The sequence below is a fragment of the Lissotriton helveticus genome, chromosome 12 (assembly GCF_964261635.1).
Source record: "Lissotriton helveticus chromosome 12, aLisHel1.1, whole genome shotgun sequence".
Lineage (NCBI taxonomy): Eukaryota > Metazoa > Chordata > Amphibia > Caudata > Salamandridae > Lissotriton > Lissotriton helveticus.
In genome coordinates, this window is record NC_136073.1 from 386,112,933 (window position 1) to 386,128,883 (window position 15,951).

Sequence of the window (15,951 nt, forward strand, 5' to 3'; positions counted from 1 at the left end):
CGGGCGAGACGTTGCAGCATCGCCACAGTGGAAGAACCCTTTTCCGGGCGCCTGGAGCGCTGAGGGTGCAACTGGGAAGCCTCCACCTGGGGAGGCGGGAGAGGCCTGTTCGCACCGTCTCTCCCTCCCAGTGCACCCCACGGCCCTTCGTTTGACATTTGTTATGGCCAGACCAGGCGATGAGGACGAGGGGGGGGGGGTCGGTGGCATGTGCAAGACATCCCCCCCAGGGTTGTTGCAGCAATTATAGAGGAAAGAAGTGGTGCCTGGCGTGTTGCTGCTGCCATTACGGAGGAGAAAAGAAAAAAAATGTCCCGTCTGTCTTTGGGCCGGGCTTCCGGTGGATGTCGGCCGGACGCCCCTTGCTCTGGCCCCATGAACGGGTTCCTTGGCTCATCGGCTGCAGCCGGATCCCGTCGGCCCCAGTCCCCGGCCATTGGTGGCCGGACCGGGAGAGCATGTGGCGGGACTATCTACAACTCTCACGTGCCACCGCGGCCGGACTGGGAGAGAGAGGGGAGGGTCGAGGACATAGACATTCCCCCCCTGCAACTCTCCAGCGTTGTCAAGGCAATCTCCTGGCCGGGTCCCGTTGGCCTCGGTCTCTCCTCCGGCTACACCCTACGTTTACGATCTCCTGGCCGACTGTTGGCAGCAGGACCCGCCTTATATGGGTTGCGAAACTGGCGTATCAACCAGTGGGGAGTAGATAGGCATGACAGATTACAACGGGGGACAAAGGTCCGCATTACCTACCCTTCACTACTTGCAAAGACTAGAGTATGGCGACTTCTGTGCTCGTTTGCAAAATAGAGAATACCTCCAAAAAGAACCAATTCCCAAACAGTCAACGTTTGGATAAACAATCAATCAAATGAGGAATGGAATAGGTACGACGTGTTAAAGGTTTGCGTTACCCACCCTTCACTATCGGCAAAGGGAGTGAGAATATTCCTATTCTTCCCCGTTTGCAGGCAGAGAAGATCCTTTAAGAGAACCAACTTCGAACAATTCTATGCTCGATTCAATCAATCAATCAATGGGGAGAAAAAGATAGGCACGGCGTGTTAAAGTTTTGCGTTGCCTACCCTTCACTATCTGCAAAGAATAAACAGAGTATGCCGATTCTGTGTTTGTTTGCAAATAGAGAATCTCCCAGAAGCAATCAATAGGAAATACTAGTATTATCAAACAATCAATCAATCAATCAATTTCGCAATTTGTCGTGTGTCACGACCTTACCCGGACCGGACCATGTGGGCAGTTCTTCGCCTTCCTTTTTCCAGCGCCCGATCGTTCTCTTTCTCCATGTTTTTACCGCAGCATTTCTGTGGGGATTCCAGTCAGGACAATAGGTCACTTGAGAGAGGTCCGTTCAGAATCGGTGAAGTTCATTCAATCGTCAGCCGGACGAGGGCCCTCTCAAGGCAGGTATACTCCAATCACTTAGATGTTCACCCCATCGTCTGGACCTCTCTTACCGGACCCTATGTCGCTGATGGGCCCCGCGTTTGGGGCGCCAATTGTAGAAAAGTCAGCCCATATCGCACCCGATGCCCAGGCTGCTGGTGCAGGGCGACTCTTCATTCTCATCTTGAATAATTATCAAATAAAGAGACGGGCACTGGAAGTAGGAAAACAAGAACAGGGTTTATTACTCATGAGGAGAGCCTGTCCTTTGGGACACTCGCGTAGTGTCTTCGGGAGGTGCTCTAACAAGTTTCTCTGAGGCTTCGTCTTTTATACACAGGTTGGTGGCACACAGGCAACCTTTATTACAATCAACACTTTGTATAGTATGGAGGTATTCCAATACGTGGCTACAGTAGGGCCCTTATCCTCCATGCAATAGGAGGGGCTGTCATGCGGCTGAGTGTTCTGCTAATTCTATTGGAATATGTGTGCCTGATCGAGTCTCAGGGGGTGGGGCGGTCGTGATCAATAGTGGCTTCTTTCGAGAGAGACGAGTGCGTACAGTGATGGGCAATAAACTGTATCCTTGGGCTAAGGGATGACCAGCGGTCTGTGCAGACATTCAGGCTCAGAGGAAGAGGTCATCAAAGGAGGGGTATTCAGGGGGGGCAGGAGGTGTCGGTCAGGCGCGGGTTGCGATTCTTAGGGACAGAGTCATGCGGGAGGGGAGGGCTCATGACTCGCGCATGAGAGAGCGGGGGCAGTCAGGGTGCATGGGGGATGCTTGCAGGGTCAGGGAAGTGCGCTGATGAGCGATCGTGGACAGGGAGACCATGGTACCTAAAATGGCTGTCGTGTGCGTGTGTGCTATGCCAGCGGGACAACACAGTCAGAGTCTTAGCGATATCCATTCTGTTTACGCCAAGGGGTACTGTGGACACAAATGAACGCCGCTTATGTACATACATATTGCTATTTTTAACACAAGTGTTCTGAAACCTTTAGATTATGATCTTCATATACATATACACTAATGTAAACCATTTAAAGTGATATAAATATTTTATGAATTGAAATAATTTAACACATTGGTACAGTAAATGCAGTAATATGTTATAGTTACATGTGACTTTACAATACAGCTAATGATATATTCTAGGTGCCTATGCATCAAAAGAACCTTAGGGGCATATGTATCAAGCCCTTTTACCGTTTTCAAGAATCGTCCCATTTGCGAACGGGAGAAGGCCTTTTGGGATGTTTGTGAACGGCAAAAGGCCTTTTGGGATGTATCATCCCAAAAGCCCATCGCAAAATAGGGAATCTCAAAATGTACGATTCCCGATTTTGCGATTGCATTTAAGGAATTGCAAATTGCAATTCCTTAATTGCAATGTAGGAAGCACCCAAGGTGTGTGATTTTGGCTTAAGAAATCGCAAATTACCACCAACTTCAGAATTTGCAAATTCACTTGTTTGCATTTTTCAAAGTGCCATGTGTCACACATACATGCACTTAGGGCATGTATGTGCGCCACATGTGCACACATACATATTTCAGGGGTGCTACAGGGTGTCTTTTTGACACCCTTGTACCTTGAAATTGCATTTGCAATTTGCGAGTACCTAATGGGTACTCGCAAATTGCGAATGTTTTCCCATTCATTCATATGGGCCTCTAGGCCCATAGGAATTATTGGAAAGGTATTCCTTAATTGTGAATCGCAATTTACGATTCAAAATTAAGGAATATGGAGGAATGGCAATTAATATTGCGATGCCTACATACATAGCATTTTGCGAGTCCATAATAGCGATTTGCTAAAAATCGATATGAGGGACTCTCAATCAGGCTATTTCATACATATGTCCCTTAGTCCATTACTTTTATTAATGCAATGTGTATTTTCATTACTTTATATTCTGCACATATTTTAAAGCAACTATACGAGGCATGCGTTTTTTCCTTTTCCTTATACTGTCTTTCCGTCAATAGAAAGTTTCATAAACTATCAATGCGAAGTAAAACTGTATCTTACTAGAAGAGTTATCATTCACTTACCAGGAATATTTGCAACAAAAATTGTTACTTTGAGAACATCTGCTATGGGAAACTATCCTTTTGCACTCGCTATTGTGCCTGTAGCTAAGGGATCATTGTTTGGATGTTTAAGAATACCGGATGATCTGACAAGTATGTGCCTTCTACCACCTCTTCCTGTAATATGTTTCTTCCTTTATACTGTATGACAATCGACCTACACAAATTGATCAATGGATTGAGGAGGTCTGACAATATTGTGACCAAGGAGGTGTCACCACCGGAAATAGAGCATTATATTATACATTGATCTGAAGGAGGAGAGGGATTTTTGTGATTGAGATTAAAAGAGAACTCTTTCCCAATCCGAGCCAGACCTTTACGGACTCCAGGTGCTTCCTTTCGGACTGACGCATACCCTTTGTATGGTATTCATTGGACCTTTTCCTTGATGGGACACTGCCCATGAGCTCTTGCTGACTTCCCAAATCTCTCTTTTCCCCCTATGGCAAGCCCAGATTAAGTAGATTATCCTACAATCTTTAGAGATTAAGGGCCAGATGTAGGAGGCCAAATACCGGTCGGTAACGGCCGATTTCGGTCATTACCGACCGGTATTCGGAGTTACAGATGTAGGGGGCCTTAAATTTACCGATTCGGTATATTTACAGATTCAGTACATTTACCGATTCTGTAAATTACCGAATCAGTAAATTTACTGAATCGCAAATTTGTGATGTAGGTGGCACTGAAAACAGTGCCACCGGCCCTTAAGAATTCGTTATTTACCATGACATACTATGTCATGGTAAATAACAAATTCCTGTGTACATGCACATCTGTGCATGTACACCTGTGCCTGCCTATGGGCATGTTTGTGTGCCACATGGCACACAAGCCAGAATCAGGGGTGCAACAGGGTGTCAAAGTGACACCCTGTCTCCCTTGCAAATTCAGTAATTTTACCGAATCGGTATTTACCGATTCAGTAATTGACATTGATTCCTATGGGCCTCAAGGCCCATAGAAATCAATGGCAATTACCGAATCGGTAAATACCGATTCGGTAATTACCGAATCATACAGATTCAGTAAAAATTACCGAATTTTTTCTTACATCTGATTTACCGAATCTAGAATACCGAACCCGTAAAATTCGGTGTTCTAGAGTCGGTAAATCAGATTTACCTACATCGGGCCCCAGATGTTTAATAATAATGCCCTACCTTTTTGAATATCTTTCATAAAATGTACTTTTAACTAAGCCAGAGTATATGTTTATCATGACTTGTCACCTTAAGTTTAATTCCAATTGATTTATTAATGACAGGGATGGGTCAATATAGAGAAATCTTTAACCACTCGGTACAAATTGTATTGTTTTTTATTGCCTTAACAGAACTTCTGGTTTGCTTCATTTTAGACGGGTTAAATTTCTTCAGCAGTAATAATTCTTTAAATATATAGTCTGGTATTGAGAGTCATATATATGAATTTAATTATTAATTTGTGAATCGTATATCCATTTCCTAATCCTCGTTGGATATTCAGATGTTAGGTCTCCTATATCCAAACCCTCAAAGGAATAATACAAGATCCATCAGAGGATCTAGTATGTTTCAGAAGAATTAAATATGTGATGAGATTAGAAAGAATAAGTTCCCAATAACTGCTGCAACACTATGAATGGTGTTACCACCTGTACCAAGAAAGATTGAGGATGTTTATATGGCTATGAGAAGTCTTATACTGTGTGTATTTGGAGTATCTATCTCCCAAAACTTTGACCCTCAATGTCTCCAGGCAATTTTTCTAGGCTACATGCAATACGTAGCTAAACTACTTCAGTACAGCTTTCATTAGAATTTTTTGGAAGTGGATATATGATGAAGTTCCAAATCACAAGTGTCATCAGTTTGTCATCAGTATGCAATAAGCATTTGCATGTGACATCAATTCTGCTACAGAACATATTGATGGTACATTGGCCTTTAACTTGACCTTCATGACATCAAGATGTGCTGTAAGGAAAATTAGCATTTGGTGAAATATGGGCCTGGTGTGAACATTTTGGAAATGTATATTTTATTAGCCATTTTATTTAGTAACATCATTTTACTATGTGGTACTACAAGTGCCAAAATTTACAAGGAGATCAACTATCCTAGTATGGACATAAGATGAAGTGTAGGAAAGTCCATCAATGCATTTGGAGTTATCTGGGGTTATAACATAACTGGCCCCAACTGTTATGTAGCATGCATGCATGTGCTCATGCTAACGTTGAAGCCTATATAGTAAACCATGAATCTGGTGTGATATGTGCATTTAATAAATGTTTTCTGTTGACGTGTGATGGTCAGGTATGGAAACGCAGCTGCAATAAACCAACTTTACATGTCATTTCAGATTCATCCAGGGCAAGCGAATGAGGAGGGGCTGACGTCGTTGGGGACACAGCTGCTCAAAGTAGGTCTGGATGTTATAGTTCACACACAGAAGAAACCAGTGAGCAGGAAGATGTGGGGAGTGCTGCGGAAGACACAAGCTTGAGTTCTTCACATACAGAGTCATCTTCTGGTGGACACTCCCGAGTGCTGTCAGACCCCAGAGGATTAGTTTCACCTTCATCCTTGTCTGCCGCCTCCAGTTCCAATGCCGCCTTCTGTGTTGTTCCTCAAACAGTTGGCCGGGCCTGCTCCTCTAAGTCCCCTAACAGGGGAACCATCTGATTTGCTCCAGGCAACTCAGCCCATGACCCTGTCCATCCCGCTGCACTGAGTGAGGAGGCTTTTGACTCCCTGCAGCACATCTGTGTGGGTCAGACTGCCCTCCTGAATGCCCTACAGGGGCAAGGCACTCATCTGTAGCAGATGGTGGCCTACCTGGAAGGCATTCACAGTGCGATGTCTGTCTTACAAAGATCTTTTCAGGCTCTGGCCTCCTCACTCACGGCAGCCTCTGGTCCACCCAAACCCTGTGTTCCTCCCCTGGCCCATACCCATCCAAATACCCTATTACCAAAGTTCCCAAAGCACACATACACATTGCCATGCACCCATCCACCCATACAGACCCAAGCAGCACACACACAAACAAGCACCCCCACAGAAAGAAATTACACACATTCAAATGAACAGACACCACACCCACCACTGCCAACACCACATGCACATACTCACACCACTCTACCATCACATCTCTACACAGCACAGGAGACGACATATACACACACATGCACACACCACATACCATCACTACCGCATCCCACCAAGCTCAGACACATTCACACCCAAATGCACTACCACAAGCACAAATCACATCCATACAGACAACACAGACACCCACACCCACAGTCATCACCACATCAGCAGTCACAACACACACACCTTGCATTTCCACTGCAGCAGCATCCACAGACACATCACTAACACTATACACACCTAGGAAACACAGACAGAAACAATCACACACCCAACAGATACCTGAGAAGCAAGACACATCCATGCTTGCAGCACATGCACCTGAAACACATGTACCTGCACCTACAACAGTCCTAAACACATCGGAGACTGACACTCCCTCTACTTCCAAGACCCCACTCACTCTCAAAGTCCTTATCAAGTTTTCTGCAAAGGATTCAACCTTTCACATGGCCCTTGGCCCTCCCAATCCCATTACCACCCTTTCCACAAAAGTTCCAACCCCTGCCACACCTAAACCCACCACTTCCACCTCCAAAACCTCCCCTTTTACAGACCCATCCACTCTTTCCAAGGGTCCCACTTTAAAATGTTGGACCACCACATTCCAACTCTCAAATCCTCTCCTCCTAAAAGTCAGTCCAACGTTTCCTCTTCCAAACCCCAGACACCCCGCCCAAATGTCCCCCTCCCAGGTGCCTCCCATGTCCAATGGATGCCCCTTTGTGAGGGATTCCCTGGCAGTGTCATGAAGGGCAAGTTTAGTGGCACAGCAGTGTCTTGGACTACTCAATGTGAAAATGGACTAGCCATTTGCCTTTGGTTTACAACTTCTAATTGTTTTTGAAAAATTAAACATTTACTTTGTTTAGAAAATATCTAACGTTACTTTTCTAACTATTTAATTGGAGACTTTGTGATGTGTGACTATAGTTGTGTTTGTTTCATCCCTAATATCTTGTCAAATGAATTGATTAGAATGATCTTACCTTGGAATCAGTACTGGAGCTACACAGGACAAGGAGAAATGTTCAATGGATGGATATGTGGAATGAAATCTAATAGGGGTGACATTGCTTTGGGTGGTATTTCGTTGGGTAAGTATTTCTGCTTGGCTTAGCCAATGTCAACATCATTTAGCTTGCACTTCTCCCTATGATTTAGGTTGTATATGTGTTTGATGTGTGCAAGTTACTTATTTTCCCATCCACACATGGAGAGTGTTAAATTGTCATACCTTCTTAGGAATTTTAATTGACATGTGTTCTTTTTGTGTGTGTACCTTACACCTACTTTATATTAATGTGAGACACATGCTGTTACTGTTGTGTTTCCTTTCATGACATGCGCATTCACATTATCCACATATGCATGGCACTTGGTTATGCCATTGGTTGTCCCTCATATGCTTCAAGCCACAGGTCCTGTGCACAAAGAGGTTTTGAGTCATGGGAAAAGTGGATTGTGGCCCAGGGCACCAGCCTTCCAGGGGTCCACCTGGTAGAGGCAAACACAATTTGCAGAGAAGCTTTACATTGTGACATTTGAATGCTTCACACTCTGATTATTTGAAATCCTGCTGACCAGACATTACCTTTTAATGTGGGTGATGTGTGAGAATCCATTACAGAGATTTAGGTGAGAAAGTTTATTTCAGTTTAATGACACATCCATACAGATGCAGCTTTGATATCACAGCAGGACCTAGCACGTGAGCAATGTGAGGGTGTCACAGAAATTAATAGGGGTGATATTGATGAGGAGGTGCTGTTGTGTGACACAATTTAATGCACATATCACTATCCCTGATTATGAGATGTGAACACATGTTGACTTTGTAAAGTGTGCCTGTGCAGTGACCTGGCCAAAGAGGGCATCATAGCGCTGTAATTGGATTATTCACTGATAACAATTCTGAACAGGGGCACACAAAAATGTTTGGCCCAGGGACCCAAAACTCTTTGCCAGTTCCATGGTGGGGCATCAATTTGCTGAGGGGTTGATGGAAACAGGTATGAGTATAGCTTACCAACGGTTGCATCCACTACAGTGTCTGTTTTGGGCGTCATCAAGTAGGAATAGCAGTGGTAGAATGTATAGGATTGGCTCCGTGGTGGCACAGGACCTTTGAATATGAATACAGGTGAGTTTGAGCTATCTATCCCTCCCTTTCTGCCACCTGAAATGTGGTGGTTGGACTGCCACAGTCACGTTGGTGGAAAGGCACATCAAAATTTAGGCCGGCGGTAACACTGGCAGTCCACCCTCTGACAGATGCATTGGCCTATCCCACCACTGGCTTAGTCGAGATTTCCTGGCAGCGGTGAGACCGCAGCATTGTCTCGTCTATGTCATCACATGAATCATTTCATTACATTTCATAAGTTTTTATTGCAATTCTTCATCATTAAAGACATTATTAAAAAGAGAAGGAATATTACAAATATCAACCATTAATCATATCCAGAATAATAAAGAGTTTTCAAAAATACATTATACACCATCACATTAATAAATACATAAATACAAAATACACAATAATTATGACAATGTTAAGAACGATTAAAAAAGTATTAAATTGATCCAGCAAAAAGACTTACGAGTGCCTTAGTATCATAGCTATTAAAAGTCACTTTATATAGTGCAATATGGCTATAAGATCAGGGACCCTACACGGCTGTTGTATCACCCACCCTTTTTGCACGCAAGACCCATGCCCAGCTCAAAAATTCTGCTACGCCTATGACTACATAGTGGGTGGTATCAGTCTTCAGCAATCTCTTTGCCACCATGGCTGATCTGGTGCCCATAAGTTTGCACACAGGTTTCAGCCATATACTTCTTGGCTTTTGATAGGCTGGACAAACAAAATGAGGTGGTCTATGTCATCTGTCTGATCTTTGCAGAACTGGCACATTTTACTAGTTGCAGTATCCCACCTACTCGTAAGCCACCGCGGGGCAGAGTACCAACCCTAAACTGATGATATAATTTAGGGTCTAGTTGTTTTGTCACTAGATCCCAATAGGTCTCCAAGTGTGGTTCATCCCTGATGTCAAGGTGCTCTCGTGTAAATGAGGTGGTAGCATGGTTGGAAAATCTCCTCACTTTGATCAACTCCCAGTATGCTGCTTTGAGAAGCTTTTTAGATGGAAAGTCTGCTGTCTCGCAGTGATTCCAGAGGTTCCTCATCCCCATATCAATTAGGAGCGATTTAACACCAGAAAACCTTGGGATCCTATGTGAACGGCTTAACCCCCTTACTTCCAGCATGGCCCTGGCATACATATGGAGCTCTGGAGTTATGCAGAGGCGTCTCCAGAATGCCAAGGGTCTATATCGGGCAACATCCTCCAGAGTGTGGCAACCTAGATGTATAGCAGTGGGGTCCCGGGAGAAGATTGGGGCAGTCCCACAAGGGATCTCATAAACTTGTTCTGTGCTGTGGAGAGGGGAGATATATTGCTAAAGCCCCACAGTTCTGCTCCATAGAGAATAGCTGGGCATATTTTAGCTGTATATATGTCTATAATCAGTGCGATAGGTCTAGAGAGGGACAAACTATGTTCCTTAAGCAAGACGCCAGCTAACTGTGCATGTTTTAACGCCAATGCGTGCGTCTATTTGGGGCTTCCAGCTCAGTTTGTCACTGAAAGTAACACCCAAATAGGTAAAAACATCCTTCTGCTCCAGGGGTTCTCCATCCATAAGGACGCGTGCTTTTAATGGCTTGGACCCATGGAGCACCATAAACTTAGTTTTCCCTACACTGACGACCAACTCATGCTCGCGACAGAATACCTCGAATCTTGACAGTGCTAGTCGTAACCCCTGTCTAGTTTTAGATAATTTCAAGGTGTCGTCCGCAAACATGAGGAGCGGCACCTTCATGTCAGCCAATATCGGTGCGTCCGTTGGGTAGTTGTTAAAGTACTGGACCACCCCGTTAATAAAGATAGAAAACAGGGTTGGGGCCAGCACGCACCCCTGACGAACGCCTTTATTTACCTTGAATTTTTCAGTAACCTCGCCTGGTTTGCCCCATCGCACCTGCGCATACGTGTCTTCATGCAGTTTAATCAATAAGCCCACCATCTCTTTAGGCATCCCAATTTTTAGTAAAACCTCCCACAGCCTAGATCTTGGAACAAGATCAAAAGCGGATTTCAGGTCCACAAACGCCGCAAAGATCATACTCCCACCTAGGAAGACCTCCTTCCAATAGATTAGAACAAATCTAAGAGCTTGGTCGAGGGTGCCTACGTGAGACCTGAATCCCGCCTGCAAGGGTGACAAAATACCCTCGTCCAACAACCATCCCTGGATCCTACCCAGAATCAATCGTGCGATGATCTTTTGCATAGCATTGATTAAGCTAATGGGTCTGTAATTACACAGGGCGGCGCGGTCTCCCTTCTTAAATATAGGTATAATTTCAGCTCCGTACCAAGATGAGGGGATCGCGGCGCCTTGGGCTATAGCATTAGCTAAAAGCTTGATATATGGGACCCATAGCTCTAAATCCTGTTTGAATAGATCGGCAGGTATGCTGTCAAGGCTGGGACCATTGTGGGCCGCTGTCCGCGCAATGCGTGGTACTTGGCAACCCCTGCTATCGGAACCACAACTCCCAGAGGGCCATGGGTCACGTTGCACAGGATGTCAGCCGCACATCCCCGGAACTTAAGCCAGGAATCGGAGACGAATGGTGCCGATAATTTTGGCGAGAGTGAGACGAGGGGGGTGAGGAGGACGTTTCGTCTGAGAAACAGTGAGTAGGAATTACCGTGTGTTTGCCGGCTGGAGGCACACGGACCCAGAGACAAGCGGAACGGCTCTGTGTCCCTTTTGGATGACATACACGGCTGTGTGTGTCAGAACCCTCTGAGTCCTGGTTATATTTGTGATGGTTTGCCCCGGTTGCGGAGAATTGCGGCTGCGTTCTCGTGCAGGGGGGAACCTTTAGGAGACTCATGTATTTTGGAGCGAACAATACCAGAATCATTTGAAGCAAGTCGGATTATTTTGCCTTGGGTATTGAAACTCACGATTCAAGTCTCACTCGAGTGGGAACACTTTAGTATCAAAGGAAAAGTGCATTTATGACTCCAGACTGAGGGGTACAAACTTTTCCCTATGTAAACTTTTATCGTTTATTTTGGAATGCTGGGAAAAAAACAGGAGATGAAGGTGCAGTGAACCTTCAACATATTGTTTATTATTTGTTGCCTACAACCTCTTTTGTGCTTTCTTTACGGTGCAGGAGAGGAACAACAAAGGGGGGTGCCTACGTACACAGAAGAGGTGGCGCAAGGCAGAACACTGTCAGAAAGTGGTATGTGAGGTGCTGTAAGAAACTTCTGCAAGTGATGAGAAGGATATCTAATGTTATGTTCATTCTTGTTCCTTTGTTTAGCTGATTGCTGCCACAGCTAGGACCCTTACTTCCCTCTCCTGTATACACAGATTATGCATTTTCCTTTTCAGGTATGAATGGGTCTTGGTAAGAAAGGAGGTTGCCAACACTGATCGTGATTCAGAGTTATAGAGTAGATAGGGAGGGGTGTGATTCTAAACACCTTGTCTTTCTCGTTTCAGATCTCCCTCCCCGCTGTTCCCTTCCTTCCCCGCGCTTGCGGAATCATCCTGTTGGTCTGTGACATATACCAGGCCGCGGGGTGGTTGCGTGGGTGTGGGTATAGGTCTCTCAACACAGCCCCGAGGAGAATTGTGGCGGAGCCTGACATATGCAGTCTGGTCCTGGTGCCTTTCCGTTCGGGATTAATTTCAGGGCAGATTCCACCTCACCATCTAAAAACTCTAGGGGACTATCTACTTGAAGGGACGAGGCAACTTCATTAATGCAGGGTGGAGCCCTGAACTGTGCTTCGAAATAGGATACCCAACTCTGAGGCTTAACATGGTTTCCCGGGGTTTTGTTCCCCCATCTAAGTAATTCACAGAATTTAACCATGTTCCTCTCCTGACATGCATTTAGCAGATCCCTCCACCGGTCCTCATCCCATTCTCTCTTGGCTTGTCTTATCACCGATATGTAGTGTGATCTACACTGCCTGATTGTAGCTTGGGCCCTTGATTTTATAGCAACAAGCAGGCTATTATACCACGATCTAGGTTTCGGCGGATTGGGCTTTTTATGGGGATTGGTTTTCATAAAAAACTTTTTCAACCCACTAAATAGATCAGTGTGAACTCCCTTAATACTGGCATTAAGGACTTTCTGGGTCTCACAGGCCGCAAGTGTGTCCAGGGTCTTTAGGACCATAGCTCTAATCTGTGCAACATCCTTTTCATTGGAAGCTATCCGAACCCAACGGACCCTTCTCAGATCATTAGAAGTAGTTACAATGTTGGAGCAGCCAGCTTCTTCCAAAGAGGGGGAAAAGGAAAAACTATTATCATCAATTTTGCAGACCAGGGGATTGTGATCACTTTCTGGTCTGCTCTGCACTGCCATATCTAGGAGGAGCAGCCATAAATCCACATTGACCAGAATGTAATCAATTCTACTTTTAACACTGCCATTATCAAAGGTCGCAGCACCATATCTATCGGGCTTAGCCCTACCATTAACCACCCTTAAGCCCCGATCCAGGCACAACCCCTTCAATTGGAGGGCGGCCTCAGACCATTTCCTTATAGGTGTAAGGTCCAGAGCGGGTATCCCCATTACTCCATCAACGTCCTCGCTAAGCCTTCCATCTTTGATGCCCAATGGCTTGAAGGTGGTATTAAAATCACCAGAGATGATCTGTCTACCATTCATGGCGTCCTGGGTCATGCTATTTTCTAGGGTAGTAATAACATTCGAACTCCTTCCACCAGGTTGTCCCCTGGAATATACGTTATAGATGATTATATCTAGGCCTTTTGTGGAGCTAACCCTCAATGCCAGCATATCTGGGCTGTCAATATAGATATAGATCTTGTCTATCCTTGCGCCCTCTGATTGCCGAACCCAGCAGGTTAGACCTCCATGGACTTCCTTTTTCACCCCTTATGGCAGCTTTAAAGAAGTTTAGGTAGCCTACATGGTACACTCCTTCTACTGCCCATGTCTCCTGAAATGCCCAGACATCCATTCCCTCTATGAAATTGCCCCATTCCGGAGATACTATCTTAGTTTCAAGGCCTGCAATGTTCCAAGAGGATAATAACATCGCCTGCCTCAGAGAGGTTGGGTCCTTATTCCTGATAGGGGTCTGAGTCTCATTTGTGGAGGGTTCCATAGTTGGTGGGTTGGATACTGAGGTACTTGTAGCTGTGTGAAGATGGGTCTCGAGACTAGTAAAATCAACTCTCCATGCACTTCCTCTACTTGGACTCCCTACACCACCTGTAGTTATGTCCCGAAGGGAGGGCCACATACCTCCCTCCGGACTAATGATATTACTTATAGGGTTCTTCACAACCATCGTGTTGGCATCTTTGTCTATTTCCTGTTTTCCAGTGGCACTCCTTCCCAGTTAATCTAGGTCTTCAAGAGATGACAATATTTCGAACCGATTGTTAGTCGGGATAGGGAGATCAAACCTAGTAAAGGACCTAGGTTGAACCCCTATCACCCTGTTACTAGGTATAGACCAGTGATTGTAGAAGAACCCCAGTGGGAGTAGTCTAATTTTTTCTGCAACAGGTGGAGAGTACCTAGCCAGCTCCTGGATATGTCTGACTAATAAGGGGATTAAAAAAAGGGGTGGTGATGAACAGAGTGCCTGAATTAAGCAGACCACTCTTACCCAGTCCAAAGATCAGGGCTTGATCCATCACCGTTTTTTAGCTCACTGCACCATCCCAGCTCAGAACTTGGCTATATGCAAATTAGTCTGTTCCTGTCCCAGTGCATGATGGGAACAGGGCAAACCAAACTACCAAGCCAATTCTTATACTGGGAAGGAAACAAGCTTCCGGGGACCGGTTTCTGCCATTCAGGCGTCGTCGGCCCGGCTTGCTTGAATCCTGATGGTGCAATGAGCAAGGGACTCACATCTGAGTATACCCTTCCACGCTTATGGTGGACAAAATGATTCAGAAAAGGGGGTGGTGATGAACAGAGTGCCTGAATTAAGCAGACCACTCTTACCCAGTCCAAAGATCAGGGCTTGATCCATCACCCCCCTTTTCTCAATCGTTTTTGGCCACTATAGGTGTGGCAGGGTATACTAATCACCACCCCCCTTTTCTGAATCGTTTTGGCCAATATAGGTGTGGCAGGGTATACTCAGACATGAGTCCCTTGCTCACTGCTCCATCAGGATTCAAGCAAGCCGGGCCGACGAGGCTGAAATGCCAGAAACCGGTCCCCGGTAGCTTGTATCCTTTCTGGTGAAGAATTGGCTTGGTAGTTTGGTCTGCCCTGTTCCCATGATGCACTGGGCCAGGGACAGACTAATTTGCATATAGCCAGGTTCTGAGATGGGATGGGGCAGTGAGCTAAATAACGGTGATGGATCAAGCCCTGATCATTGGACTGGGTAAGAGTGGTCTGCTTAATTCAGACACTCTGTTCATCACCACCCCCCCTTTTCTGAATTGACTAATAAGGGGGACCTAAAGCTTAATACCACACAGTCCCCAACCAACGATTTGTGCGAATGGCCTACCCTGTTTACAGGCAGACCATTTTGAATTCGTCAAATAGTTCTTGTCGAATCCCGGTCCTCTTGGTTAGACAATGAAGAGCCTTGTTTTTAAGTGTGGACCAGTGCTCATGTGTGCCTGACGGGAGTGGGGGAACGTTCGCCAAGATGACCGTATAGGGGGTTGCTACTGGCGGAAGGTGGAGACTTAGTAACATGGCCACCTCCCCCTCTAATCCTTGGTCATCTTGACGTCTATTAGTGTTGACCGTAACCCCTTGCTGGTGTTCCGTTGGCAGTGTATTGCCCCTATTAGCACTGGTAACAGAAGGACAGACCAGACTCATCAATGGAACAACCCGCTCATTACTGCAATGCGCATTTTGAATGTCTGTCCATGTGACTTCATGTACCCCACCTGATGGCCTGAGTTGTGCCCCTGTGTTAGCAAGGGCTGAGGATTACTCACTATCCTTTTGGGCACTATGGGTCAAACATTGCTCAATCTAAGTTAGCCTAGCATCCACTGTGTCAAGGCGCCTAAGTATTGGATCAATGAGTAGAGCCAATTGCTTCCCCAGTAGGGCGCAAAGGTCCTCCTGATTGAACATAGACTTTGATTGCCCAACCACGGAGAAACCCATGATAGATATCCCCTGCTTCCCAGGCACAAATGACCCACTGGATTCAGTAA